The sequence below is a fragment of the Scyliorhinus torazame genome, chromosome 5 (genome assembly GCF_047496885.1).
Source record: "Scyliorhinus torazame isolate Kashiwa2021f chromosome 5, sScyTor2.1, whole genome shotgun sequence".
Classification (NCBI taxonomy): Eukaryota; Metazoa; Chordata; class Chondrichthyes; order Carcharhiniformes; family Scyliorhinidae; genus Scyliorhinus; species Scyliorhinus torazame.
Genome location: NC_092711.1, coordinates 101,402,520 through 101,430,172, shown reverse-complemented (window position 1 = coordinate 101,430,172; position 27,653 = coordinate 101,402,520). Strand labels below are relative to the sequence as shown.

Genomic DNA, 27,653 nt, shown 5'->3' with positions numbered 1-27,653 from the left:
TTTTAAACAGTGGTGTCACGTTTGCTAACTTCCATCCGCCGGGACCACCCCAGAGTCTAGTGAATTTTGGTAAATTATCACTAGTGCATTTGCAATTTCCCAAGCCATCTATTTTAGCACTCTGGGGTGCATTCCATCAGGGCCAGGAGACTTGTCTACCTTTAGCCCCATTAGCTTGCCCATCACTACCTCCTTGGTGATAACAATCCTCTCAAGGTCCTCACCTGTCATAGCCTCATTTCCATCAGTCACTGGCATGTTATTTGTGTCTTCCACTGTGAAGACCAACCCAAAAAACCTGTTCAGTTCCTCAGCCATTTCCTCATCTCCCATTATTAAATCTCCCTTCTCATCCTCTAAAGGACCAATATTTACCTTTGCCACTCTTTTTTTGTTTTATATATTTGTAGAAACCTTTACTATCTGTTTTTATATTGAGCAAGTTTACTCTCATAATCTATCTTACTCTTCTTTATAGCTTTTTTTAGTAGCTTTCTGTTGCCCCCTAAAGATTTCCCAGTCCTCTAGTCTCCCACTGGTCTTTGCTACTTTGTATGCTTTTTCCTTCAATTTGATACTCTCCCTTATTTCCTTAGATATCCACGGTCGATTTTCCCTCTTTCTACCGTCCTTCCTTTTTGTTGGTATAAACCTTTGCTGAGCACTGTGAAAAATAGCTTGGAAGGTTCTCCATTGTTCCTCAACTGTTTCACCATAAAGTCTTTGCTCCCAGTCAACCTTAGCTAGTTCTTCTGTCATCCCATTGTAATCTCCTTTGTTTAAGCACAAAACACTAGTGATTGATTTTACCTTCTCACCCTCCATCTGTATTTTAAATTCCACCATATTGTGATTGCTCCTTCCGAGAGGATCCCTAACTATGAGATCATTAATCAATCCTGTCTCATTACACAGGACCAGATCTAGGACCGCTTGTTCCCTCGTAGGTTCCATTACATACTGTTCTGGGAAACTATCGCGGATACATTCTATAAACTCTCCCTCAAGGCTGCCTTGACTGACCTGGTTAAACCAAATCGACATGTAGATTAAAATCCCCCATGATAACTGCTATACCATTTCTACATGCATCGGTTATTTCTTTGTTTAGTGCCTGCCCCACCATAATGTTACTATTTGGTGGCCTATGGACTACTCCTATCAGTTACTTTTTCGCCTTACTATTCCTGATTTCCACCCAAATGGATTCAACCTTATCCTCCATAGCACCTATGTCATCCCTTACTGTTGCCCGGATGTCATCCTTAAATAACAGAGCTACACCACCTCCCTTACCATCCACTCTGTCTTTCCAAATAGTTTGATACCCTTGGATATTTAACTCCCAGTCGTGACCATCCTTTAACCATGTTTCATTAATGGTCACTAAATCATAGTCATTCACGATGATTTGTGCCATCAACTCATTTACCTTATTCCAAAAACTATGAGCATTCAGGTAAAGTACACTTGTGTTGGCTTTTTTACCTCTGTTCTGAATCTTAACACCTCGATCAGTGACCTCTCCTAAGTTATATTTCCTCTTAACCTTTCTCCTAATTTTCCTTGTCGTTGAACCCATATCTTCATGTAACAAATTGCCGCGTCGCTTACCATTAATGTTTTCACTTCCCGTTTTATTCCTTTTAGTATTCCTGGTCCTACTCACTGAGTTCCCCTCAGTCACTGTACCTTGTACTGTCGCACTTTTTGATTTTTGACTGTGGCTTCTCTGCCTTACACTTTTCCCCCTTACTGTTTGTTTCTGTCCCTGTTTGAAAATGAAATGAATGAAAATCGCTTATTGTCACAAGTAGGCTTCAATGAAGTTACTGTGAAAAGCCCCTAGTCGCCACATTCCGGCTCCTGTTCGGGGAGGCTGTTACGGGAATTGAACCGTGCTGCTGGCCTGCCTTGGTCTTCTTTCAAAGCCAGCAATTTAGCCCTGAGCTAAACAGCCCCTGCCTTTACTACCTTCCAACTTCCTGCATCGGTTCCCATTCCCCTGCCACATTAGTTTAATCTCTCCCCAACAGCTCTGGCAAACACCCCCCCCCCCCCAGGATATCGGTTCCAGTCCTGCCCAGGTGCAGACCATCCGGTTTGTACTGGTCCCACCTCCCCCAGAACCGGTTCCAATGCCCCAGGAATTTGAATCCCTCCCTCCTGCACCATCTCTCGAGCCACGCATTCATCCCATCTATCCTGATATTCCTACTCCGACTAGCTCGTGGCACTGGTAGCAATCCTAAGATTACTACCTTTGAGGTCCTACGTTTTAGTTTAACTCCGAACTCCCTGAATTCAGCTTGTAGGACCTCGTCCCGTTGTTTTACCTATATTGTTGGAGCCTATGTGCACCACGACAGCTGGCTGTTCACCCCCCCGCCCCCCCCCCCCCCCCAAGAATGTCCCGCAGCCGCTCTGAGACATCCTTGACCCTTGCACCAGGGAGGCAACACACCATCCTGGAGTCTCGATTGTGTCCGCAGAACCGCCTGTCTATTCCCCTTACAATTGAGTCCCGTATCACTATAGCCCTGCCATTCTTCTTCCTGCCCAGCTGCGCAGCAGAGCCAGCCACGGTGCCATGAACCTGGCTGCTGCTGTCTTCCCCTGGTGAGCCATCTCCCTCAACAGTATCCAAAGTGGTATATCTGTTTTGCAGGGAGATGACCGCAGAGGACACCTGCACTGCCTTCCTACTCTTGCTCTGTCTTTTGGTCACCCATTTTCTATCTCCCTCAGTACCTTTCACCTGCGGTGTGACCAACTCGCTAAACGTGCTATCCACGACGTCCTCAGCATCGCGGATGCTCCAAAGTGAGTCCATCCGCAGCTCCAGAGCCGTCAAGCGGTCTAACAGGAGCTGCAACTGGACACACTTCTTGCACATGAAGGAGCCTGGGACAGTGGACGTGTCCCTGAGCTCCCACATAGCACACCAGGAGCATGACACGGGCCTGAGATCTCCTGCCATGTCTTCAACCTTCTGTTAACTTCAACAATTACAATTTCCCAAAAAATAAATAAATAATTAAACAACAAAGAAAAAAAATATATATATATACCAATGAAAAGAAAAAGAAAACAGAAACACTACTTACCAGCCACTTACCAGGGATGAAAAGCACCTCCTCCCCACCCAGCTTCGAATTCCCACCGAGATTCAAATTCCCACACTCACTCTTGGTTCTGTCTCACTCTGGCTGTGTCTTCTATGGCTCACTGGGAGAACTCACTGGCAGTGAGTTTACAAGTTGCTCTTTTAAATTAATATTGAAAGCATCCCCTTACCATCCTGAACGACAGCTCCCCCCAATCGCCTCTCCTTCCCCTTGCCTGGACTGCAAACATCTCACTTTTCCCCATATTTAGTTTATATGCCGAAAACCGGACAAATTCCCCCAGAATCCTCATAATTTCTTCCATTCCTTCTAGTGGGTCCGAAACATACAGGAGCAGATTGTCTGCGTAAAGCGAGATTCTGTGTTCCACTCCAACCCGGCCAGCCTCTGGAGGCTCTCAGCCCAATTGCCAGCGGCTCTATGGCTAATCCGAACAGCAGCGGGGAGAGGGGGCATCCCTGTCTCGTCCCCGATGCAGCCGGAAATAGTTCGATGTTGATCTATTCATCCGTACGCTCGCAACAGGAGCCTGATACAACAGCCTGACCCAGTCAATAAAGTCCCGCCCAAATCCAAACCGCCCCAGTACCTCCCACAGATATTCCCATTCCACCCGATCAACAGCCTTCTCTGCGTCCATTGCGACCACTACCTCCACATCCCAACTTCTGGGGGCATCATAATCACATTTCTTTTTAAAAAATAAATTTAGAGTACCCAATTCATTTTTTCCAATTAAGGGGCAATTTAGCGTGGCCAATCCACCTACCCCTCACATCTTTTGGTTGTGGGGGCGAAACCCACGCAAACACGGGCAGCACGGTAGCATTGTGGATAGCACAATTGTTTCACAGCTCCAGGGTCCCAGGTTCGATTCCGGCTTGGGTCACTGTCTGTGCGGAGTCTGCACATCCTCCCAGTGTGTGCATGGGTTTCCTCCGGGTGCTCCAGTTTCCTCCCACAGTCCAAAGATGTGCAGGTTAGGTGGATTGGCCATGATAAGTTGCCCTTAGTGTCCAAAATTGCCCGTAGTGTTGGGTGGGGTTACTGGGTTATGGGGATAGGGTGGAGATGTTGACCTTAGGTAGGGTGCTCTTTCCAAGAGCCGGTGCAGACTCGATCGGCATCAATGGCCTACTTCTGCACTGTAAATTCTATGATCTATGATCTAATGTGCAAACTCTACACAGACAGTGACCCAGGGCTGGTATTCGAATCCGGGTCCTCAGTGACGTAGTTTTGTAAACTCTTTTTCCGGGACAATAGGAGATTTGTATTCGGGAAATTCAGACTAAATATTGCATCAAGATCAGACAGAAATCAGTTGATTCACCAGGATCTGAATATCATCCTTTGAATGTGGAAGGAGAAATGTTTCTCTGTTCTGAGTGAGAAAAGATTTCAAACATCAGTGTGACTGGAAAAGCACCAAGACCCACACAACACCCAGCCGAGTGAGCGAGTTCCAGTGAACTGACTGTGTAAACTGGGTTCGAATCCTACTACCGCAGGTGATGGAATTTAAACTCAATATAATATCTGGAATTAAAAGTCTATGAAACCAGCTGGTTCACTGATGTCCTTTAGGGAGGGAAATCTGCCGTCCTTACCCAGTCTGGCCGACATGTGACTCCAGACCCATAGCAATGTGGTTGACTCTAACCAGCCCTCAAGGGCAATGGGGGATGGGTAATAAATGCTGGCACAGCCTGCGACGCCCACGTCCATTGAATTTTTTTAAAAATTGTTTCATTAATTATAACTCAATTAATGATCACTACTTATTTAATCATCTGGACAGACTTATAGCTAATTAATACAGTAAATTTTAATGAATACATTTGGTTAATACCAGATACACTGGTAACACTGAGTAGTACTACACTCGGTATGCTTCACCCAGTGTCTGTGTCTATGTATTTACATTGTTTATTTATCGTATGTCCTAGATTTTTTCATGTATGGAACAATCTGTCTGGACTGCTCGCAGAACAATACTTTTCAGAACGGCATGTGGCGCAGTGGTTAGCACTGAGACGACGGCGCTGAGGACCCGGGTTGGAATCCCGTCCCTGGGTCACTGTCTCCAAACTCCATGTGGAGTTTGCACATTCTCCCCGTGTCTGCGTGAGTTTCACCCCCACAACCCAAAGTTGTTCAGGTTTAGCGGATTGGCCATATTAAATTGCCCCATCATAATCGGGTACTCAAAATTTATATTTTAAAAAAAAATACTTTTCACTGTACCTCACTGAGCCTTCTTCAAAATTATTCATTCACGGGAGGTGGGGGTCACTGGCTGGGCCAGCATTTACTTCTCATTCCAATTGCCCTTGAACTGTGTGTCTTGTGAGGTGTTTCAGAGGGCACTTACAAATCAATCACAACATTGCTGTGGATCTGGAGTCACATGTAGGCCAGGCCACATAAGGAGAGCAGATTCCCAAAGGACATGAGTGAACCAGACGGGTTTTTACAACAATCCACAATCTCATCATTAGACTTTTAATTTGAGACTTTTATTCAATGTGAAGATGTCATGGCCAGATTCGATCCCAGATCCCCAGAGCATTAATCTGGGTCTCTGGATTACTAGCCCAATAAATAATACCATTACACCACTGCCCAGCCCACAATGTCTAGTAACTTCTCAAAATTAAAAAGTAACTTATTTTTTCAAACAAATTCTGAAAGCTCTGCAGTTTCTGGAAACATTTTGATTGAAAGTGTTATTTTTAAAAATAAAGATCTAGTTTTTACAATATAATTACCTAATACACCAATTCACTAATGATAATCAATGTTCACTACAGAATAATCATTAATGTAATTATTGTTTTTTGCTCTGAAATCAATACATAGTTAATATAGAAAAGGTACAGAAAGTGAAATGGCTACAGGAGGCACATGTTCGAGGTATAAAAGGGCTTCCCTGTCCTTGTTACTAATGACAGTGAATACACTTTGAAAATAACAGTTTTAAAACTAAATGCGATTACACATGCGTACTTACAGCTTCTTACATCACAACAGTGAATATGTTTCAAAAGTACTCCATTGGCTTTCAAAGACTTCAGAAGGTCCAGTGGCAGTACAAGGTTTTATAGAAATGTACATTTGTTCTAATAGTCCGCAAACTAGGATATGCCCCTGTCTCTGGATCTCTAAAGGCTTAATTACCTGCAAATGCTCGCACCCCTGTCTCTGGAAAGACTGAATTAGTTGCAAATGCTCGCATTCAAAGCCTGGTCTTGGATCTTTGTCTACATATATATTTCTAGAACCTACATCTTCATTCACCTGAGGAAGGAGCAGTGCTCCGAAAGCTAGTGATTTGAAACAAACCTGTTGCACTTTAACCTGGTGTTGCAAGACTTCTATCTGCAGGATGATTCTGAAGGGTTTGCTCCAGTTCAGAGGACGTGTCCGGAGGACTGACCGAGAGCGGCTGGTCCTCCAACCAATCAGGGTGAATGGGAGGCGGAACAAAGCCGTCGCTCTCGCTCACTACGCATGCGCTCCGCCGCGTACTTCGTCCACTCGGGCCTGTCTCGGGGAAAAGCCCGAGCAGCGTTCGCCGGTTCAACTGCCGTATTCGAGCTTCGTATTCGGGGCTGAGGGCCTACACGGAGTGTTTATGAAGCCTCCCGACCCCTCAACCGGCTCTATCCATCCCACATAACTCACCGAGCGGGATCTGACCAGGGAACAATTTCGACCCGACCACCTGAATCCTGAGCTATCATCGGCACTGCGCATGCTCCAATTCACGTGGGAGGCCGGGCCTCAGCCCCGCCCCTCATTCACTCCGATTGGTTAAAGGACCAGCCGCTCCGCTCGGTTTCCCAGTTACGCCCCTCTCTTCCTATTGGACCAAAGCTGCCGTCAATCATTCCCAGGGCCTGGTGAGCTGGAGCATGCGCAGTGCCGATGCTGGACTCGGCCGGGAGGTTTCACTGAAACCCGGTGAAGGCTCCAAACCCCAATAAGACGTTTCCGGGCCCGGGTTTGCATCGAGCGGGGGGACAACTGCGGCCTGCTCCCGGTGACAGGCCTGAGTTAACGGCTGCCGTCTTTACAGAGGCTGCAAACCCGCAGGGGGCAAAACATCAGAGATAGAGTTTGTTGTGAAACCAATGGGGATTTTGTAAAACAGGAGGTCAGGGTTACAGTCAACAACAACAACTTCTATTTATATAACACCTTTAACATCATAAATCATCCCAGTCAACTTCACAGGAACATTTTAAAACAAAGTGAGGCACCCAGACACAAAAGGAGATATCAGGACAATTGACCAAAAACGTGGACAAAGAGATGAGTTTTAAAGAGTCTGAAAGGAGGTAAGTGAGGTGGAGACCGGGAGGTTTAGGGAGGGAATTCAGTGCTTGGGGCAGAAGGAACTTAAAACCATGGCGAAGTAATTAGAATCGAGAGTACAAGAGTCCAGGATCAGAGCTGTGCAGATATCTCAGGGGGTTGTGGAGATGACAGACAAAGGGAGAGACGAGGCCATGGAGGGATTTGAAAACAAGGGTGAGAATTGACTGGGAGCGAATGCAAGTTCGGAGCACAGGGATCATAGGGGAAAGGAACTTGCTGTGAATTAAGACATGGGTAGCAGACTTTTGGATGGCTTTAAGTTTCCAGAGGTAGAATGTGGGAGAGCAGCCAGGTGTGTGATGGAATTGTCGAATCGGGAGGTAACGATGGTAAATTGCCTTAGTATCTAAAAAGGTTGGGGGGGGGTGGTTACGGGTGAAGGTGGAGGTGTGGGCTTAGCTCGGGAGCTCTTTCCAAGGGCCAGTGCAGACTCGATGGCCGGAATGGCCTCCTTCTGCACTGTAAATTCTATGAGGTCAGAAGCTCATATTGGATCAAGTATGAAACCAAGTTTACAAAGAGACTGGCGAAGTCTCAGACTGTTGCCAGGGAGAGGGATAGAGTCGGTATGTCAGGAATGGAGATTGGACTTCCGGGTGCGGCGATGACCAGCTAAGTCGCATGTTTCGGCAGCTCCCGGTGGAACGGACTTTTGGGCTCTTAATAGGAGCCCCAACGGCAATTTTAACGGCTAAAAACAGTGCGGTAAACCAGAAGGGAATCCCCCTGGACACGGATGGAAAAAGGAGAGGAAAGTGGCCGGATTGCGGTGGATCCTCTAGAGCAGCGGCCAGGAAGGCAAGCACAAAGCAAGATGGCGTCGGAAGGTGGCAGTTTAATATGGGGCCCTGACCAACAAGAGTTCCTGCGGCGCTGCGTGGAAGAACTTAAAAAGGGAGGTGAAGAAGGAGCTGTTGGCCCCGATATTACAGGCGATTGAAGGGCTAAAGGAGGAGCAAAAGACCCAGGAGCAGGAGCTTCGGGTCGTGAAGGCAAAGGCTGCTGAGAATGAGGACGAAATACAGGGCCTGGTGGTGAAGACAGAGATGCACGAGGCACAACACAAAAGGTGTGTGGAAAGGCTGGAGGTGCTGGAGAATAATGCGAGGAGGAAGAATTTAAGGATTCTTGGTCTTCCCGAAGGTGCAGAAGGGGTGGATGTCGGGGCATATGTGAGCACGAGGCTTCACTCGTTAATGGGATCGGAGGCCCCGACGGGCCCGTTGGAGGTGGAGGGAGCTTATCGAGTTATGGCGCGAAGACCGAGGGCTGGAGAAATTCCTCGAGCCATAGTGGTGAGATTTCTCCGATATAAGGACAGAGAGATGGTCCTCAGATGGGCAAAGAAAACCCGGAGCAGTAGGTGGGAGAACGCGGTGATCCGCGTATATCAAGATTGGAGTGCGGAGGTGGCGGGAAGGAGGGCAAGCTTTAATCGGGCCAAGGCGGTGCTGCACAAAAGGAAGGTTAAATTTGGAATGCTGCAGCCGGCAAGACTGTGGGTCACACATCAAGGGAAACACCACTACTTTGAAACGGCAGAAGAGGCGTGGACATTTATTGTCGAGGAGAAACTGGAATAAGCGGGCTAGAAAAAGAACGTTTGGGACAAAGTGGTGGGGTGATTACGTGGGGTGAAGGGGGGGTGGAAATGCGGGAAGAGATGATTTCCCTGTAACTTTTCTCTCTTCCCCATGTCGTGGGGGAGGGGGGGAGGGAGGATGGGGAGCTGGGGGCGCCGGCCATTGGGGGCGGGGCCAAATGGGAAGCGCTGGCTTTGTTCCCGTGCTATGGTAATCATGGCGGGAACAGGGAAGCAGGAAGGAGGGGGCCTCGCACAGTGGGGGCCCAGGTCACGGGGGGAAGCCGAGGTCGGCCAGAGTTTGCTGAATTCTGGGAGCAACATGGGGGGGTGCAATTACGCTAGAAAGGGATCTAGCGGGGGGGGGGGGTTAACTGGGTTGCTGCTGCTGGGGAGAAGGGGGAGCTGGTATGGGGTGGGGTGGTCGGGGCGGGAGGGTGCCGTTGGTGGGAGATACGGCTACGTGGGAACCGGGAGAGGAGCTGGATGGAAAAAGGAGATGGCTAGTCGACAAGGGGGGGGGGTGGTAAAGAGCCCCCCAACCCGGCTGATCACGTGGAATGTGAGAGGGCTGAACGGGCCGATTAAGAGGGCACGGGTACTCGCACACCTAAAAAAACTTAAGGCAGATGTGGTTATGCTGCAGGAGACGCATCTGAAACTGATAGACCAGGTCAGACTTCGCAAAGGATGGGTGGGGCAGGTGTTTCATTCGGGGCTAGATGCAAAAAACAGGGGGGTGGCTTTATTCGTGGGGAAGCGGGTAATGTTTGAGGCAAAGACCATAGTGGCGGATAGGGTTCTGGGTGAGGGTGGCAAAGGTGCTTTCGAAGGTGGTGGGGGTCCAGGTCGAACCAAGCTGGGGGTTGGCTGTATTCGGGGTTGCAGAATAGCCGGGAGTGCAGGAGGCGAGAGAGGCTGATGTTTTGGCCTTTGCGTCCCTAGTAGCCCGGCGCAGGATATTGTTAATGTGGAAGGAAGCCAAACCCCCGGGTGTGGAGACCTGGATAAACGACATGGCAGTGTTTATAAAGTTAGAACGGATCAAGTTCGTATTAAGGCGTTCGGCTCAAGGGTTCACCAGGCGGTGGCAACCGTTCGTCGACTACCTCACAGAAAGATAGAGGGAATGGAAAAGAAGAAGACAACAGCAGCAACCCAGGGGGGAGGGGGTGGAAGGAACCGGACGGACTCTCAGGGATGTCATTCTATATGTATAGACACTTGTTATAGGTAATGTATATAGGATTGTTGGATTGTATCTTTGGAGAGTAACTATTTTTGACAAGGCAGTTGCCACTCAGTTTTGTTTTTGTTTATATATTATTTATTGATTTGTTTAAAATTGGCCACGGTTATTTATATTGCTTTGTTGTTGTTCAAAAGAAAAACTATGTACTGTTATATTTGGCCACAAAATTTTGAATAAAATATATATTTTTTTAAAAAAGGAATGGAGATTGGAGCAGGGACTGAACAGTGGATTCAGTCTTCTCCATATTTGATTGAAGTTATTTAGTCAGCAGGAAGAGAACCAGAATGGGCCCTAAGTCTGATATCCGGTATAACTTAGTTCGAGAGGGAGAGGAAGAACAAAGGAAACCCTGGAAGATTTGGAGAAACAACCTTTGCGATTGCTCATCAAATCTCCACACAAGTCAGTTCTGGACACAAGGTTAACATACGTTATTCTGTCTGCTCAGTCAGGGTGATTCAGATTAATGTCCGTCACAAGTCATGGATGAAGTGACTTATAAAGCATATTCTTACCTCTAATTATATAAATTTGGTAACAGGATACAGAAATAATTATCTCATACTTTATTTGGATTTCAGTCCCAGGGAGGAGGGAGAGTATGTGGGATGGGGATTTACAGCTTTGGGGACAGAAGAGAGAAAAATATGTTCCCCCAAAACTGGAAATAACTGTTCTGAATTTCTATCCTGTGCTGATAATGTGACCTTTGTCAACTCCATTTACATGGCATTAGGAAAGCGTTTTCAGACATGAAACAGAAACCAAATATCACATTAAGATCTGACAGTGTCACTCAATTGATCAAGACCAGAATATCCTCAGACTATGAATGTGGAATCAAAATGTTTGTGGGAAAATATTTCAAACATCAGTGTGACTGGAAAAGCACCGAGACACACACACACCCGAGTGAGAGTGTTCCAGCGAACTGACTGTGGAAAGAGCTTTAACCAGTTACAGCGTGAAAAACACACTATTCACTGAGGGGGGAAACCATACACGTGTTCTGTGTGAGGACGAAGCTTCACCTGATTGTCTAAAGAGGAAACTCACAAAGACACTGACTCCATGAAGATACCATGGAGACCATGGGGTATGATTTGCGCTTAGGGGTTTCCAAAATGCAAGAGGTCCCGTGTTCATATCCCGGACGAGCTCTGCAAAGCGCTTGACTGGGGAGGTGATGGTGTAGTGGTATTGTTACTGTGAGTAATCCTGAGACCCAGCACAATTCTCTGAGCTTCATTGTGACAAAGTTTCGAGCACTGGGAAATGCAAACCCTATTAGGGCTGGTTAGCACACTGGGCTAAATCGCTGGCTTTTAAAGCAGACCAAGGCAGGCCAGCAGCATGGTTCGATTCCCATATCAGCCTCCCCGAACAGGCGCTGAAATGTGGTGACTAGGGACTTTTCACAGTAACTTCATTGAAGCCTGCTTGTGATAATAAGCAATCTTCTTCATTGTGCTCATTTGGGATTGAGCACAGTCAGCATTGAAATGAAATGGGATAGTTTTACAGGTAGAGATTTGAGAATGATATTTTCATTATATTTGATTCCTTTTTGTTCTGTGTGTGAAACATTCTGGCGCCTTCATCCCGTTCGTGTTGAAGAAAGAGGGATGCCACAGGATCTGTACCGAGCCTCGTTTTTCTCAAGTCCCCGAGTGTTTTTTCCTATTTCGTTATCGTGAAGACAGATATTTTAAAAGATGGCTCTATTAAATCTCTGCCATTTCCTCTAATTCAGTCACAGAATCGCTTGCAACTGTCTTTATGCGCATGTTTCAGATGATAATTAAAGCTGTAAACCAATTCAATTTTGTTGTGGACTGACAAACCGCTAATATGTGAACTTTGTCAAAATGCGGACATATTTGCTATCTCATTGCTTCAGGACAATTCAGCATTTCTGATGTTGCTGAATGCATTTTGAGGCCGGGGTAAAAGTAAATAGAATTGGCTGCAGCACCCGAGATCCCGATAACATCCAGCAACAAACTTAAATCATTCTAACTTGTCTCACGGTTAATGTGAAAGATTTGAGAATGTTTCTGTCCGGTTTTCAATCGGCGAATGTGATGACCAGGACACCACAGAAAGTGCGGCACAAAGCCCAGTGTGCTCGGTTGCAGCTTCACAACAGTCAGCTTTCAAATCAAATGAGAGAATGTTACTTCACAACAGATTTGAAATGGAAGTGCCAATTTTATTTGATCCTTCCTTGAACAAGATGTGAACAATTCCGTTGGTCAAATCCCGTCAGTGAAAAAGAAAGGCGGTTGTCAGCAGATCCGCACAGAACCTCCTTTCCTCATCTCTCTTTCTGCTTTGCCTCCACAGGAAGACCGAGAACAAGTGATTTGTAACCATCTCTGCCATTTCCTCTGCTTCAATTACCGTATCGCTGGCATCTGTCTTTATGAGCAACATTACTGTTAGCATGAAATCAGATATTGCTGGATAGATTTAGCTGGTCTGCCAACATCTGTGGAGAGAAACAGAGTTGAGCAGTACACTCATTTAAATGATCATTCACAGCAGTATAGGAGGGTAGGGTAGGAATGGACAGATAGATGGATTATATAGTTGGAAAGTGGCACAGGAGGTGGGCAGAATAGAAGACCAGGTAGAATAGACAAGAATAGAATAGAATACCTACAATGCATAATGAGGCCATTCAGCCCATTGAGTCTGCACTGATCCTTTGAAAGAGCACCCTAACCAGGCTCCCGCCCTATCCCTGAAACCCCGTAACTAAACCTAACCTGCACATCTTTGGACACCCTGGGGCAATTTAGCATGGCCAATCCACCAACAGATATGGAATCCCTACAGGGCAGATGGAGGCCATTCGGCTCATCAAGGCTGCACCGATCCTCTGAAAGAGCTCCCACTCCCTACCGAGGCCCACTATCACACCCAATCCCCGTAACGCCACCTAACCTGCACACCTTTGGACACTAAGAGGCAATTTAGCACAGCCAATCCACCAAACCTGTACATCTTTAGACTGTGAGAAGAAACCGGAGAAAAACCATGCAGACACAGGGAGAATGTGCAAACTCCCAAGGCCAAATTGAACCTGGGTCCCAGGTGCTGTGAGGCAACAGTGCTAACCTCTGTGTCACCGTGCCGCATGGACAAATTTGTCATGGACATAAGACAAAGGGGTCATTAAGGAATGAAGAGTATTAACGGTGGAAAAATGGTGAGACAGCCGAATATGAAATGGAAGCAACTGAACAGCGAAGGGCAGATGGGGGAGGCTGTAAAGTGTCTAACAGGAAGAAGAGTTGCTGTTCTTCCAGTTTACATTGGGTATCACTGGAGCATTGCAGCTGGCCTCGGATGGACATGTGTGTTTATTTCAGATTTCAGCAGCCGCAGTATTTTGCTCTATTAGTATTCAACATTTTTGACAGAGTTACTATGTTAATTGTCATCTGTAAACCCATTATATTAAGTTGTTGACTGAACAAACTTACTTTGTGTGCCGAGTCCAACTACAAACATCTTTTGCTGCTCTGTGTGTTCTGATTTCTGGAACCACCCAAAGGGAGGTACTAGACTTGGTATTGTGCAATGAGATGGGATTAATTAGTAACTTCATGGTGAAGGCAGCCCTAGGTGGACACGATCATACATGTTCGAATTTTACATTCAGTTTGAGGGAGAGAAGAGTGCGTCCAAGGCTCGTATTATGAACTTGGGAATTTATGAACGTGAAGGACAATTATGAGAGCATGAAATCTGAGCAAGCTGGACTGAACTGTAAGTAAAAGTACACGTAAATTACAAGTACAGCCTATCACTGCTCAGAAAATATGTTTAAAACATAATCTGACCTCGAGCCACTTCATTGAAAACCTGTTGTTCTCAGAAACGCAATTTTTCATGTCATAATTGACAGATTATGAGTAAAACATCCCACTGTTTCACTGTAGGGAAAGGACACACCATTGTAGATGCCCCATAATGTTAGCGATCGGCTTGTTGAACCTGCTCATTCCATCTTATATTCAGCTAATGGGGGGAAAAACTTAAGCACTACAACTTGCAGGCATTTGGGGACAATGTCGAGTTTGCTGCTCTAATTAGCTCAGATCTCCTTATTATAAAGTGTATTTAGAAGCACTGGAAAGGATGCAAGAAAGTTTTACTGGAGCAATTCTATACTGACAGGTTATACGCATCATGATAGATTGAGCAGGCTAGGGACATTTCCTTTGGAAAAGTGAATGATTGAGCAATATAACCGTATAGAAGTGTTTTACAGGGTAGACAACTGGAAGATGTTGTCACTTGTATAAGGATAAAAATAAATATAACTTAGTAATGCATCTAAGGAGCAATTCTCTTTAACTAATAATAATAATAATTGCTTATTGTCACAAGTAGGCTTCAATGAAGTTACTGTGAAAAGCCCCTAGTCGCCACATTCCGGCGCCTGTTCGGGGAGGCCGGTACGGGAATTGAACACGCGCTGCTGGCCTCGCTCTGCATCACAAGCCAGCTGTTTAGCCCACTAGACATTAAAATAGAAAATACTAGAAATACCCAGCATATCTGGCAACATCTGGGGATTGAGAAACAGTTGACCTTTCAGATCTGTGCTGATGCAGTGTAGTTCTGATGAAAGATCTTAGACATGAAATGTAAACCATGTCACTCTCTCCACAGACACTACCAGATCTGTGAGTATTTCGATTCTGGCTTGGGTCACTGTCTGTGCGGAGTCTGCTCGTTCTCTCCGTATCTGCATGAGTTTCCTCCGAGTGCTCCAGTTTCCTCCCACATATCCTGAAGGACGTGCTTGTTAGGTAAATTGGACATTCTAAATTCTCCTCCAGTGTTTCCAAATAGGCGCCGAAACGTGGCGACTCGGGGCTTTTCACAGTAACTTCATTGCAGTGTTAATGTAAGCCTACTTGTGACTCTAATAAAGATTATTATTAGATTATTATTTTTGTTGTTAATTCAGATTTCCATCATCTGTAGTATTTTTTGGCTTTTCTTAGACTGAACAGTGCTAAGAATGTGGAACTCATTAGTAGAAGGGTTTAAATTCACTGACTGAGCTTCAATCACAAGTGTAAAATCCCACCACAAAATTCTTTGGATTTGGATTTGTTTATTGTCACGTGTACTGAGGAACAGTGAAAAGTATTTTTCTAAGAGCAGCTCAAACCGATCATTTAGTACATTAAAGAAAAGAAAATAGAAAGAAAATACATAAAAGGGCAACACAAGGTCCACAATGTAAATACATAGACACCGGCATCAGGTGAAGCATACAGGAGTAAAGGTTAGTGTTAATGTTCGTGTTCAATTAGTTTTAAAAGATTAGTACGATTATAAGAGATGTAAAAAGGGGATCTATTTGGTAGAGCTCACAGAGAGTCGCCACGCTCCGGCGCCATCTTGGGTCCAAGGTGAATGTGCCTCCAGGCGAATGTGGAAATGAATTAACTCGGTCATCCTATTTGCTGACATAACAGCTCAGTCACACTGGAGGAAGAATCGTAGAATCTACAGTGCAGCAGGAGGCCATTCGAGCCTGCACCAGCCCTTGGAAAGAGCACCCCAGTTAATCCCATGCCTTCACCCTATCCCGATGACCCACCTAATCTTTTGTACACCAATATATCGCGGCCAATCCACCTAACCTGCACATCTTCGGACTGTGGGAGGAAATCCACACAGACACGGGGAGAAACTGCAATCTTCCCACAGTTATCCGAGGCCGGAATTGAACCCGGGTCTCTGGCACTGTGAAGCAGCAGTGCTAGCCACTATGTCACCGTGCCGCCCATTTAGTATCATTCAGATACTTCATATGCACTTTGGTTGCTGTATCAATTAATTTAATAATGTGACATCTTGGCACGTGGCTCCAATTGAAATCGGATCACAAAGCAACAAATTCGATTGATCAATATTGCATTTTAATGGTTGGATAAAGACCCAGCATTCTCCGCGTGGAAGATTGTGTCCTATTCAGCCCGCAGGAGCTTCCTGCGCAGGCGCACCACCAAGCTGTAAGTGGAGAATGCGCAGTGCAGTCTCTGACGAGAGCATGCGCAGTGCGGCCTCTGAATGGGGCATGCGCAGTGCGGTACATGCCTGGACTTGGGCGGCGAGGGGAAAAATGATCCGATGAACTGAGTCACGGGGTCGCGAGGTGTGGGGGCAGAGACAGCGGAGTGGCAGGGAAGGGGGCTTTATAAACACAGCATGAATGCCTCAAACCCCGAGTAAGAAGCTCCTGATCCTGTGTTTGCAAAGGACGTTGTTGGGCTGCTCTGCATCACAGACCCAGAATAACGGCAGCCATATTGCAGCAGGGCGCATGCGCAGTGCTCCCTGGCCTGTCGGCAGGAGGAGAGAATGTTGTGACTGACAGTGATGGATTCTGGAAACTCCTTTTATAGGGGGTTAGAAGGGGAGGATTTACACACAGCAAACTCAAACCAAGACAAATTTTATGTCACCTCAATTTATATCTTAGACAAACAGTTGAAGGTCTTTGTAACTTTCTTTTTCAGGAAGTTAAAAGTGGAGCATTGATCGATGGGAAACTCAAACCAAGTATCACATTGTGATCTGACAGAGTCAGCGATACATCAGAACCTGAATATCAGCAGCATCTGAGTGTGCAAGGTAAAATGTTTGTCTGTTCTGTCTGTGAGGGAAGATTTCAGGTCCCAGTGTGACTGGAAAAACCCCGAGATTCAGAAACCCTGGTTCGACCACACCTTGAAAACTCAACTCTGGGCAACAAACCTTGGGAGAATAGAATGGCCTCAGAGGGAGTGCAGAGCACAGATTTCCTTGAGTGATCAAAGAATCCCTACAGTGCAGAGAGGGGGGGGGGCATCCAGCACCAACCCTTCAAAATGAGCACTCTACCCATTTATGCTTCCTCCATCCACCCCACCCTATACGCATAACCCAGAACTTGAACTACACATCCGAGGCAATTTAGCATAGCCAATCCACTAACCTGCACATCTTTGGACGGTGAGGAAACCGGAGCACCATGCAGACAAGGGGAGAATGTATAAACTCCAACAAAGGCTGGAATTGAACCCGGGTCCCTGATGCTGTGAGGCAGCAGTGCTAACCACTGTGCCGCTGCTGAATCCCAAAGTTAAATTATACGATGTGATTACAGAAAATAGTCATAGTCATTGTGGCATAGCGGAGGCTATTCGGCCCACTGAGTCTATGCTAGTTCGCAAGAGCAGTCCAGTCAGTCCCATTCCCCTGTTCCATCCCTCTATCCTCGCAGGTTTATTTCCATTAAATATTTATCCAATTGCCTTTTGAAAATATTCATCGTGTCCATTTCTGCCCTCCCCTGAGCCACAACTTTAGAGTCATTACCATTGACTGCAAAATCGATCCCCTTCACATCTCCCATATCTTTTACAAAACCTGAATATGTCCCCGAGTTCTTGTGCAACCAGTGAATGGGAACAGATTTTCTTTGTCTATTTTACCTAAACCCATCAGAATCTTCTACATCTGAATTAAATCGCTCCTCAACCGCCTCTGCCGGAACCATTCTGCAAAATCTCTTCTGCACCTTCTCAAGGACCTTCACATTCTTCCTGAAGAGTGGTGACCAAAAATGGATCCAATACTCAAATTGTGGCTTTATCAGAGCTTTGTAAAGCAGTAAAACTTCTATTTTGTGCTCATTAACACCATTTATCAGCTCAAGAGTTAATTTAATAAAAGCAAAATACTGCAGGTTCTTGAAATCTGAGATAAAACAGAAAATTCTGGATAAACTCAGCAGATCTGGCAGCATCTGTGAAGAGAGAATCATTTTCTCCCAAATTTACACCCACCAACAATAAACAATAATCAGTAACAAATATGTCAATCCCCATATCAATAACAACAATCCCATCCTCCCACCAAAGCCAAAACATTCGCCCACATGTTCACATAAACAACTGACAAAAAGGAATCAGGAATCCCCCATTCACCTCCATTATCGCCCCCCCCACCCCAAACTAATGTTCGATGTTATCCAGTTCATGAAAGTGCATAATGAATAATGTCCATGAATTGTCGAACCTCTATGTCCTTCCCCTCAGTTCAAACTTAACCTTCTCAAGAGTCAAAAATTCCAACAGATCCCCCCGCCGCGCCAGGGTGGAGAGGTTGCTCTCCAACCCATCAGGTTCCGTCTTTGGGCGATCAACGAGGCGAAGGCTACAACATGTGCCTCCGCACCCGTTTCCAACCCTGGCCGGTCCAACACCCCAAATATGGTCTCCTACCCCAAATATGGCGACCTGGACCCCCCTCCCCCCCGCAGCGTTCACACACATCTTCGACTCCTTCAAAGAATCGGCTCATCCTTGCCCTCATGAGTGGGCTCTGTATACCACCATACCAGCCTCCCGAACAGGCGCCGGAATGTGGCGACTAGGGGCTTTTCACAGTAACTTCATTTGAAGCCTACTTGTGACAATAAGCGATTTTCATTTCATTTTCTTTTTTTTCCATTTTCATTTCAGCTGTATCAGCTCCAACCTCGCACACAAGGTAGAGGCATTGACTCCGCTGCACCTCACACCAGAACCCCTCCTCCATTTCCTCTCCCAACTCTTCCTCTCATTTTCCTTTGATCCCTTCCAGTGGTGCCTTCTCCTCTTCCAAAAGAGCTCCGTAGACCTCTGACACTACCCCCTTCTCCAGTCCCCCTGTCATCAGCACATCCTCCAGCAATGTGGAGGAGAATCAGAGTTAATCTTCGGATCTAAATGATCTTTCCACAGAACTGCACCTTTCTCTAGCTTCTCTACCATCTTCCCTCATGCCCTCTCAGAGCTCATCTTGTCCATGAGATCCAGCTCCTGCTCCATCGAGCCTATTCCCACAAAACAGATCACCCAACTTCCCCATGTTCACTGACTTAGTTGAATCTTTTCTCTATCAGGTACTGTCCCTCCCCTTCTGCTGTCATTCGACCCTTGTCAAAAAGCAAACCCTTGACTCCACCATCCTTACAAATTACTGCCCCATCTCCAGCACCCCTCTCCTCTCCCAGCTCTACCACCACCTCTCTCCACTTCTCCACCTTTGTTAAATTCTCAGCCTGTTTGTCTGATATCCAGTGGTGGATCAGCAGACATTTCCTCCAATTAAATATTGGGAAAATCAAATTAATTGTTTTCATTCCCGAGCTCCCAGCTCCATTCCTCTCCCTAGTAACGTCTGACACTAAACCAGACCCGTTTGCACACCTCATGTTTGAATCCGAGATGCACTGCTGGCCCTTGTGTCTGTGTGTCTCAGGCTTTCTCAGTCAAAATTATTTTAAAACTTTCCCCACAGAAAGATCAATCATTCTCCTTTCATAATCAGACACATGGAATAAGTCATTCTGAAAGATCTTGTCAAGATTGTGACGTTGAATTTTCTGTCTGCAAATCCTCTCCCTCTAACTCCCAGTAAAAGGAGGTTTTCAGTGTAAATGCAGGATAGAAATTCAGAACAGACCATTCCAGTTTCTATGGTGCATTCTCCCAAATCTACGAATCTCAGTCCCACACACTCCCCTCCCCCTCTCTGCTCATTGTTCCAGATTCAGTCTCCAGTCTCCTCCTGATTCTTTTCTCCTCTCCAGATTCTCTCTCCTCCTGTCCTTAAACTGGTGACTCAGGCTGTGAATCAATCCCACTCCTTCACTCTCATTCTAACAAATAACTCATTCACTCAGTGATCAGATTAGGTCTGACTGAACGATGACACCTTATACTTACATCACGATTTTAAACATTATTAAATGTGCCAAGCAGTTTCACAGGAATATGAGGACACATTGGGTCAGATGACCAAAGTCTTGGTCAGAGAGTTTTGTTATAAGGAGAGTTTTAAAGGTGGAAAATGAAGTGGAAAAGTACAGGTTTAGGGATGAAATTCCAGAGCTTAGAGTACAGTCAGCTGACGGCATGGCCCCCAATTGGGATGTGATTAAATTCAGGGATAAAGGACATCCAGGAATAATGCTCCATGTACGTGGGCCCCATAGCCCAGGCTCAAGGCCCATATCTGAACTTTGGGATAGAGTTTGACCATCCCTGGTCTTAGAGAAAAACAACTCCCCGATAAACATCTTGTAAGATCTTGGTTTATTTATGACATAAAAAGTTCGGACCAGTTGAGTCCTGTGTACTCGATGGGGATTGACTTTAACAGATTTAAAATCCTCTGGATCTCAGCGTCACAACAAGACTATGTTTCAATCGAGATTTAAATATATAAATATTGAAAAACTGAACAAGAATGGGGAAAGACAGCAGCTCAATCAGGACCTCGGTAGGTGAAAGTGCCTCTGCCAATGGTGGAGTGAAGCATGTCGGGGGAGCTGAAGGGGGTGAGGATTTATTTTGGATTGTTTTATGGGATGTGGACGTCACTGGAAAGGTCGGGATTTGTTACCCATCCCTAATTTCCCTTCAACTGAGTGGCCTGCTCGGCACTAGAGTCAAACATATTACTGTGGGTCTGGAGTCACATGGAGGCCAGACCAGGTAAAGGCGGCAGATTTCCCTCCCTAAAGGGCATGAGCGAACCAGATGGGTTTTTCCAACAATCGATGATAATTGTCACGGCCGCTGAGACTAACTTTAGAATTTAGGTTTTCTGCTTATTTCTAATATGATAAGGGGGCAGCACGGTAGCATTGTGGATAGCACAACTGCTTCACAGCTCCAGGGTCCCAGGTTCGATTCCCGGCTTGGGTCACTGTCTGTACGGAGTGTACACATTCTCCCCGTGTGTGCGTGGGTTTCCTCCGGGTGCTCCGGTTTCCTCCACAGTCCAAAGATGTGCAGGTTAGGTGGATTGGCCATGATAAATTGCCCTTAGTGTCCAAAATTGCCCTTAGTGTTGGGTGGGGTTACTGGGTTATGGGGATAGGGTGGAGGTGTTGAACTTGGGTAGGGTGCTCTTTCCAAGAGCCGGTGCAGACCCGATGGGCCAAATGGCCTCCTTCTGCACTGTAAATTCTATGATAAAATGTCAGAAATTCATTGACTGTGAATAGAATGAGCTCTCTCTGGCTCTCAGTAACAAAGCTTCCACAGCAGCTTGCTGGGTGACACACACAGGACAGGCCTGTTCTCTCTGTTACAAACCCTGAAACCAGGGGCAAAATTCTCCGTTATCGGTGGAAAGTCCGCCGATCGGCGCAAAACACGGCGCAAATCCGACTTGCGTCACGTCGGAAAAATGGGTCGATAGTCTCCAGCTCGAAATGGGCTAGCAGTGACGTAACGGGATCCGCGCTTGCGCAGTGGTTCACGCCGTGCAGTGTCATACGCGCCGCACGGCGTGACGGCTCATAAGGCCGCGCTGCTCCCCCCCGAGGTTCGAGTCACGCGATGTGGAGGCGCTCCTGGACGTGGTGGAGCAGAGGAGGGACGCCCTGTATCCCGGGCACGGCCGCAGAGTTGCCCCACGCCACAGCCAGCGTCTGTGGAGGGAAGTGGCAGAGGCTGTCACCGCTGTGGCCCTGACACCACGGACAGGCACCCAGTGCCACAAGAAGGTGAACGACCTCGTCAGAGCAGGCAGGGTGAGCCTCCCCATATCCCCCCTCCCCCATATCCCCCTCCCCCATATCCCCCTCCCCCATATCCCCCTCCCCATATCTCCCCTCCCCCATATCCCCCTCCCCCATATCCCCCCTCCCCCATATCCCCCCCTCCCCCATATCCCCCCCTCCCCCATATCCCCCCTCCCCCATATCCCCCCTCCCCCATATCCCCCCTCCCCTTATCCCCCCTCCCCCATATCCCCCTCCCCCATATCCCCCCTCCCCCATATCCCCCCTCCCCCATATCCCCCCTCCCCATATCCCCCCCTCCCCCATATCCCCCCTCCCCCATAACCCCAAGTGAATCCAGCCCTAACCTTAACCTCTGCAATGCACGCGCAACCGATGGCGTGCATTCATATACCTGCCTAACAGTGTTGCCTTTTACCCCAGCCACCCCCCCCCCCCCCACAGGAGAAGCGCGCACACAACAATAGGGAGGATGTGAGGACTGGAGGAGGCCCCGCTGATGAGAGGCCACTGACCGAACACCAGGAAAGGGCCCTGGAACTGGCTGGCGGACCTGAGGACCGGGAGGTTGCTGATGCAGAGGTCGGGGGCGTACTAGCAAGTGAGCCACCGACAGCCCGTCCCCATATCCCCCCTCCCCTATATCCCCTTCCCCGTATCACCTGATCACTGCCTGATGTCTAACCATGCATGCTTCATTGTGTATCGTAGGACCAAACGTCCAGGCACCCATCCCCGCAGATGCAGACCGCCCGCAGGATGCCCCTCGGAGACCACGGGAGACGGAGAGACCCGCACCCTCCAGCATGCGACGCCCGCAGGATGCCCCTCGGAGGCCACGGGAGACGGAGAGACCCGCACCCTCCAGCATGCGACGCCCGCAGGATGCCCCTCGGAGACCACGGGAGACGGAGAGACCCGCACCCTCCAGCATGCGAAGCCCGCAGAATGCCCCTCGGAGACCACGGGAGACGGAGAGACCCGCACCCTCCAGCATGCGACGCCCGCAGGATGCCCCTCGGAGGCCACGGGAGACGGAGAGACCCGCACCCTCCAGCATGCGACGCCCGCAGGATGCCCCTCGGAGACCACGGGAGACGGAGAGACCCGCACCCTCCAGCATGCGAAGCCCGCAGGATGCCCCTCGCACACCACGGGAGACGGAAAGACCTGGAGCAACAGGGAGACGACACCCCCGTCACGTGCGGGAGCGACCACCCAGCGACGAGGGGGGCAGCCACAGGCCCCCGTCACATCCGAGCCAGGACACCACTACCCAGGACACCACTACCCGGGACACCACTGCCCGGGACACCACTGCCCGGGACACCACTGCCCGGGACACCACTGCCCGGGACACCACTGCCCGGGACACCACTGCCCGGGACACCACTGCCCGGGACACCACTGCCCGGGACACCACTGCCCGGGACACCACTACCCGGGACACCACTACCCGGGACACCACTACCCGGGACACCACTACCCGGGACACCACTACCCGGGAAGACGAAATACCGGACAGTGACTCAGAGTGGATGGGTGGAGACGAACCCCCACCCCAAAGTGCCGTGGGACGAAGAGCACGACACAACGCCACTGCTGTCACCAACACCCTCCACCATCGCAGAAACACTCACCACGGTTGGGCACTTTAGTGATGAGGCGTCTGGTACACTCACTGGTGCGCACAACACAGCCGTCCCGGTACAGCAGGTGGAGGTAGGAGCAGCAGAGGGGCCGGGCGGTCGGAGGGCAGCCCAGCCCAAGCGAACATCTGCCGCCCAGATGGATCCCGGGTTCCTGGAGTTACCACACCCACACACAGATCTGATGCAACCACCGACCCGGAGACGAGCGAAGAGGGTGACGGGCGGCTTGCGGCGGCTGTGGTCGCAGGTGGAGGAGTCCACCCGCGTCCAGGAGCTGGGAGTGGTGCCGGTCATGCGTGCCACCCAGGCCGACACCGCACGGGTGGCGTCCGCGGTGGAGGCAATGGGTGCGACGGTGTCAGACATGGGGAACGGTTTGCGAGGCCTGAGGCTTTCCGTGCAGGCGGCGTCTGTGGCCCTGGAAATGGCTGCCCTCTCACAGGAGGCCATGAGCCAGCGCCAGATGGCAGAGGCGCTCAACGCCATAGCCCAGTCTCAACAGGCCATGGCCCAGTCTCTGCAGGCCATGGCCCAGTCTCAGCAGGCCATGGCCCAGTCTCTGCAGGCCATCGCTGAGGGCATCGGCGCCAGTGGCCATGTGCGAGCTGGCGTCGCACTGTCACAGACAGGGTTTGCCAACCCCCTGGGCTCCATGGCTGCAAACCTGCAGACCCCTGTCGATACCAGCACGGGCCTCCAGGACTGGCAGCGCCAGATGTCGGGGGGGCGTCGGATGGCCAGTCCGTTAGCATCCCCCACCCATGTAGAGGCCTGGGGGCCATCGGGCACCCCGAGGGAGGAGGAGGTGGTGTGGTCCGTCCCGGCTCCCTCCGTAGGGGAGGTCCCGGTACACCGCGACACCTCGGACTCCCCCCCTTCCGTCCCAGGTGCATCGGGTGGGCAACGGGCAGGACAGGCTGGCAGCTCGCCATCCCAGTCGCCCGGGCCGCAGCCTGGCCCATCTAGGCCAGGACGCCCCAGGAAACGGCCGCCAAAGGGATCCAGTGTCAGAGGGCAGGAATCACAGGAGTCCACCTCCAGTTCTGCTGTACCGTTTGGGGAACCACGTAGACGTAGTCAAAGGGCCCGTAAGGCCAAACAATTAGACACTGAGTAAGTTGGCACGGTTGCAGGGCACAGATGAGTTTCAGGGGCTAGGGCACGTGCATGAACTCCTTTGGTTATTAAAGTCAATGTTACACCTACAGAAGCTGCCTTTGTGCTCTGTCCAAAGTGTGCGGGGGTGTCATGTACGTTGAGCGCAAGTGTGTGTGTGAGGGGTGGTCTTACCTCAGCCCCAGGTGAGTCTGCCCCCTTCCCCCTGGGCCGCCATCAACATCCCCTGGGCAGAGGACGGGACCGTGCGCTGCAGTGTCACAGCCGCATGCAGGGATGGTCCGGGTGGATGGTGGTACTGTGGCCATGGGTCAGACATAGTCCAACGATGTAGAGCCAGGAGCTCACCGCAGGGCGGGTTGTCATCATCCTCCATGGCCTGCGATAGACACGCGTCCACCCGCAACTGTGTGAGCCCGGCCCATTGTGCCGCAGGTGGATCGGCAATGGGGGGGGGTGGTGTGCATGCGGGTGGGGTGGGTGGGGTTGGGGAGGGGGGTGAGGGTGCGGGTGGGTGGATGGGTGGGGGGTGTGGGTGGTCGGCTGTTGCCATGGTGTGCGGTCTGTGGCCATACTACCCGATTCCCACGCCCATCTAGTCAGTGAAGCGGGCGTCTATCAGTCTGTCCCGTGCCCGCTGGGCCAGCCGGTAACGGTGGACAGCCACCCGCCTGTGTCTACCCCGTCTGCCCTGACCATTACCCCCATCCCCCTCATCTGGGGAGGACTGCGCCTCTTCCTGCTGCTCCTCCACTCCGCCCTCCTCTGCCTGCGGCACATCGCCCCTCTGTTGGGCTATGTTGTGCAGGACGCAGCACGCCACAATAATGCGGCCGACCCTATCTGACCGATACTGGAGGGCGCCCCCAGAGAGGTCCAGGCACCTGAAACGCATCTTCAGCACGCCAAGGCACCTCTCTAACACTCCCCTTGTCGCTACATGGGCATCATTGTAGCGGTTCTCCGCCTCATTGCGTGGCCTCCGTATAGGCGTCATCAGCCACGATCGCAATGGGTAGCCCCTGTCGCCCAGCAACCAGCCCCTCAGCCGGGGATGGCGTCCCTCGTACATGCCGGGGATGGATGACCGCGACAACACGAATGAGTCGTGTACACAGCCTGGGTGATGGGCGCAGACGTGCAGGATCATCATGCGGTGGTCGCAGACCACCTGTACGTTCATCGAATAGGTCCCCTTCCTATTAGTGAACACGGCCCTGTTATCTGCAGGTGGCCGCACGGCGACGTGCATCCCATCGATCGCGCCCTGGACCATGGGGAACCCGGCCACGGCAGAGAAGCCCACGGCCCGGGCATCTTGGCTGGCCCGGTCCACGGGGAAGCGGATGTAGCGGTGCACCATGGCATATAGGGCATCTGTCACTGCCCGGATGCACCGGTGCACCGATGTCTGCGATATGCCGGACAGGTCCCCACTCGGTGCCTGGAATGACCCCGTTGCATAAAAGTTCAGGGCCACCGTAACCTTGACGGACACGGGGAGAGGGTGTCCCCCGCCAGTGCCACGCGGTGACAGGTGTGCCAGCAGGTGGCAGATGTGTGCCACGGTTTCCCGGCTCATCCGGAGTCTCCTCCTGCATTCCCGGTCCGTGAGGTCCTGGTATGACTGCCTGGGCCGGTACACACGGGGCGCCCTCGGGTGCCTCCGTTGCCGTGGGGCCGCGATGTCCTCCTCCCCCTCCTCGTCCTGTCGGTCAGGTGTCCCTCCAGCCTGGGCGGCTGCCGCCTGCCCCTTTGCAGCAGCCTGGCACGCTCCTCCTCCTCCTCGTCCTCCTCATCCAGGGCAACATAGACATGAGCGGCTACCGCCACGGCGGCCAACATCGCTGGATGATCTGAAAACATGACGGCCTGTTGGGGGGAGGGGAACAACGACATGTCATCATTGCCCATATCCCCTCCTCCCCCCAGCAAGGTGGCATGGACCGCATGGGTCCAACTGTTGGAGGCTGGCACCTGGCCAGGTGGACCAACTCACTTGCCCTCCCATCCCCCTCCCCGGCACGGACTCCCCCCCCCCCCCCCAACCTCCACCCCGGCACGGACCCCCCCCAACCTCCACCCCGGCACGGACCCCCTCATCCCCCTCCCCAGCACGGACCCCCCCCAACCTCCACCCCGGCACGGACACCCCCCCCAACCTCCACCCCGGCACGGACACCCAATCCCCCTCCCCAGCACGACCCCCCCCCCCCATCCCCCTCCCCGGCACGGACCACCACCCCAACCTCCACCCCGGCAAGGACCCCCCCATCCCCCTCCCCAGCACGGACCCCCCCCATCCCCCTCCCCGGCACGGACCCCACCCACAACCTCCACCCCGGCACGGACCCCCCCATCCCCCTCCCCAGCACGGACCCCCCCCCATCCCCCGCCCCGACACGGACCCCCCCCAACCTCCACCCCGGCACGGACCCCCCCATCCCCCTCCCCAGCACGGACCCCCATCCCCCTCCCCAGCACGGACCCCCCCCCCATCCCCCTCCCCGGCACGGACCCACCCCCCCAACCTCCACCCCGGCATGGACCCCCCCATCCCCCTCCCCAGCACGGACCCCCCCCATCCCCCTCCCCGGCACGGACCCCCCCCCCATCCCCCTCCCCGGCACGGACCCCCCCCCCCAACCTCCACCCCGGCACGGACCCCCCCTATCCCCCTCCCCAGCACGGACCCCCACCCCCAACCTCCACCCCGGCACGGACCCCCCCATCCCCCTCCCCAGCACGACCCCCCCCCCCCAACCACCTCCCCGGCACGGACCCCCCCCCCCAACCTCCACCCCAGCACGGACCCCCCCATCCGCTCCCCAGCACGGACCCCCCCCCCCATCCCCCTCCCCGGCACGGACCCCCCCCCCAACCTCCACCCCGGCACGGACCCCCCCATCCCCCTCCCCAGCACGGACCCCCATCCCCCTCC

At 50.7% G+C, this 27,653-nt stretch overlaps 2 protein-coding genes and 1 long non-coding RNA gene across 6 annotated transcripts in view; 2 read left to right on the top strand and 1 right to left on the bottom strand.

Moving 5' to 3' along the window:
- The window catches only part of LOC140419227 (uncharacterized), a 408,534-nt gene that overhangs the window by 213,730 nt on the left and 167,151 nt on the right, over nt 1-27,653 (bottom strand). Inside the window, exon 1 of one of the 4 annotated variants that reach the window (XR_011945625.1) lies at nt 6,816-6,946. The exons of 2 other annotated variants lie outside the window; for them this stretch is intronic. The gene's annotated coding sequence lies outside the window, so the exon portion shown is untranslated. One more of the 4 variants, XR_011945624.1, reaches the window with a different exon arrangement.
- On the top strand, nt 7,080-13,834 carry LOC140419247 (uncharacterized). The gene is made up of 3 exons (XR_011945649.1): nt 7,080-7,471; nt 10,545-10,768; nt 12,695-13,834. It is a non-coding gene; the product is annotated as an uncharacterized lncRNA (long non-coding RNA).
- LOC140419231 (uncharacterized) overlaps nt 16,483-27,653 on the top strand; it is a 28,441-nt gene continuing 17,270 nt past the window's right edge. The window contains exon 1 of the transcript XR_011945638.1: nt 16,483-17,014. The gene's annotated coding sequence lies outside the window, so the exon portion shown is untranslated. The remainder of the gene's footprint in view (nt 17,015-27,653) is intronic.